This window comes from Octodon degus, unplaced genomic scaffold (genome assembly GCF_000260255.1).
Source record: "Octodon degus isolate 3935 unplaced genomic scaffold, OctDeg1.0 scaffold00404, whole genome shotgun sequence".
Classification (NCBI taxonomy): domain Eukaryota; kingdom Metazoa; phylum Chordata; class Mammalia; order Rodentia; family Octodontidae; genus Octodon; species Octodon degus.
The window spans coordinates 279,070-282,401 of NW_004524980.1; the positions used below are offsets into that span (position 1 = coordinate 279,070).

A 3,332-nucleotide genomic window follows, 5' to 3' on the forward strand; every position below is an offset into this window, starting at 1 on the left:
TGATGAAAAAATATTTAAAAATTAGAATATATTTTAAAAATAGGCATAAAGAATTATATACTTCTTATGTTTACACATAAGTCCAGAAATCTAACCATATGCAACCTTGAAGCAGGACAGTCCCACAACATTCCTTTTCCTGTTTCCTGATCCTTCTTCTATTGACAGTTGCATTTTACATTACTCATTAAGCCTGACTTCTAAAGTCTTAAATGTCAGAGGAAAAAAAGCCTCCACCAAGAAAATACTGTACACTTCTGTTCAACTGAGCACACATCTAAACTTGAGCTCCCCATTTCAGCCTCTTTCCTGAGGTGCTTTTCTCACACAGTTGAGGTGAGCAATTAAGTGGTATGAAGATGTAATGTTAGCTAGGCAATGTTCATATGACCAAATGATTTCACTGCTGCTCCAACACACTGAAAGAATGAAGCCTTAACTGAACTGTTGCACGCTGACTCTTAACAGTTGGTTGGAATGAACACACAGCCATCATCAGGAGAAATAAACAGAAGAGTGAATAAGCTTGAAAAAATATATGTATAAAGCCATTCCTTAATGCTTTTCCTGATATTTTAAATGTGACAGCTTCCTTACATTTGAAATAACAATTTCCCTGTTCCTATGTGACAACATGGGTTTGGAATCCATAAGTGAGAACTGCTACTGGAAAAATACATTACTCAGAGGTGCTCAGAGACCAGTCCTGTGAAAAGTACTTGTCATTTGCCAGTTATTGAGCTTCACCACCCAGAGAACTGTCAAAACACGGCCAAAGCCAAACTCCAGGTTAAGGTAAGTTCTTTATAGTATGCACATACTGATTAAATTCAAGCATGCTCCTCAGTGTTAGTCAATAATGACTCAATTGGAAAGAAACAAAAGTTTCTAGTTCTTTTTTCTGTTTATAGGCACTAACTCCAAAGTGTCACATGCATATACATTTTATAATTCATTCACTACATATGAGGCACTACATCACAGCCATAACTTCAGAGTGTTCCAGAGGACAAAATTTGCCACTTCAAAAATACAAAAAGATTCCAGCATGTAGTTGAGCACTGTGAGCGGGAACGCCAGACACACTGCAGACCAAGCTGAGCTTTGCTGTGAGGTGGACCTATGGTGGGACAAACTCCTTACTTATGTTTTTTATTTCAGTTAATTTTTATTCTTGCTTCCTTTTTTGTTGTTACTTAGATTAACTCGGTCATGGGATAGATCTCTCTCTATGGGACAGGTGAAGGACAGAAGAGGATATAGATGTCAAATCCCTTTCTGGCGCCATTGTAAATATTGAGGACTTCTGGTTGAAAGAGCATGCTAAGATGGACTGGCCAAGACACTGTATGTTAACAGGTTTAAAAAAATTGTTTAAAAAAAATAAGTTCCTGGGCTCATGTGATACTAGATCTCTGTTCTTTCCTGTTTTTATTATTTTATAAATAGTTCTTAATTGTTTTCTAAGAAACATACTGGGAACTCGAAATATCTGCAGCATTATTTGATCATTGAAGTTTGGTTTTGGGGGATGGAAGCAGGAAATACTCTAATTTCTTGTGTTCTTCAGATGGATAAAGGACCTTTCTTCTGTGGTGTATCATGTGGAAGTGTAACTGGGGAAAAAGTGGAATGTAGGAGATCATTATCAAAATTAGGAATGCATAGTAGTGAAAGGAGAAATTGTATTTGTTTGTTAAACTGATGGAGTACAGGACGGCCTGCGTGACAAAGGGCAGAGCTGCGTAGATTGTGAACAGCTCTCCCAACACGCCCATTGGGTACAGCAGGATGAAAAGTGTATACCTGGCCCATTTGATTAGGTAAGGCAGATGGTTTAATAGACTGAATGTAAAGAAGGGGCAACGGAGAATTTCTGTGACTGTCCGGGCAGTAACAAACAAGAGGACGCCGTCTTTAAGTCTGTACCTCTTTGATAATGTGTGTTACGGCCCACAGTAGGAAAACTCTTGACATCACCTGGAAAGAAGTTAGGACAACAGAAGATGGAACAATTCCCATAGCACAATGTAAAACCTCCAGTAAGCCTCCAGTTTGGAAGAATTTCAAAGGCTTTTCTATTGAAAAATAAAGGCTATGGTAGTTCCCTTTAGCCAGATATGCTCTGACCAGAAAAACTGTGGTCACCAGCCACCCCGCCATCATCATCGCGTTGTAGATGACCAGGTACACTGTGGCTAGAGAATCCGGACCCTTCTGCCTCCGGTGTCATTGTCTCCGCTGGGCCCAGCCTGGCCCCTGCCACCCTCATTCCCTTTAGTCACTGCAGTGGCCATCACTGCCACCATGTCGATACCCGCAGCCGGTTCTCCCTCCAGGAGCACGACCTGCTGGACTCGGCCAGACGAGGGGGTGGAGAGGTAGGGACCAGTCCATTAAGACATGTGATTTTCTTTCCAGGTAGGATTGTAATTACATTTTCAATTACATTGAAGGATGTAGGTTTATTAAACCTTTAGATATTGTTGACTTGGTTTTGGAAACTCACATAGGAATCTATCCATTTGTTTTGAGTTTCCCATCTTATTAAATGAAAATTTCTCAGAGCTGTACGCATAATCTTATTGATTTCCTGAGGATCCATTATGATTTCACCATTGTCATTTGTAGTTGTATGAATTGAACTCTTTCTTTCATTTTTGAAAGTTTTGAATTTTCATGTGTGAATGGGCCTTTAAGTGACCTGTTTTTGTACTGACTTTCAATTTCATTACACTATGGTCATATAATACGCATGGGATAATTTTATTTGTTTTGACTTTATATAAGCAAATTTTATAGCGTATTCTGTGGCTTACTTTAGGTAATGTCTGATATATATTCTGATGTGCGGTAGAAAACTGCTTCTGATGGCCCTACTGCTGGCATGCTGCACCCCATACTGGGATAGACTCTCCTTTTAAAATCCTATTTGAAAGACTGCCACACTTGGTGCCAGTATTGGAGAAACCGTAAAATGACAGAGACACAAAGAATTACTCCCTTTAAGTCCCCAAGTTGGAGGAGGAGATCCTGACATCGATTTTAATCAGAAACTTGTTTTCTTTTAATTTTTTTCCCATAATTTTATTGAGAAACAAGTAACAATGAGACAGTTTCAAACAAAATTGGTAGGACAGTTTCAATAATTAATGCATTGCATGCATTCTTCATAGTGGTTAATTGCTGCACAAGATGCAGACATGATATCCTATTTACAAACACCATTAGAACAAATCACTCTATTCATTAAGAGAATGTAACTATATATCTATCCTAAGCACTTTGAATACACAGATACAAAATGGACGACATCTGTATACCCTTTTTTT

The 3,332-nt window shown here is 38.7% G+C and overlaps 2 pseudogenes; one reads left to right on the plus strand and one right to left on the minus strand.

The window, feature by feature from the left end:
• Positions 1-1,221, plus strand: part of LOC101564980 — a 42,136-nt pseudogene extending 40,915 nt beyond the window's left edge.
• A 287-nt stretch (positions 1,222-1,508) lies between these two features.
• On the minus strand, positions 1,509-2,309 carry LOC101565372 (annotated as a pseudogene).
• Positions 2,310-3,332: the final 1,023 nt, after the last annotated feature.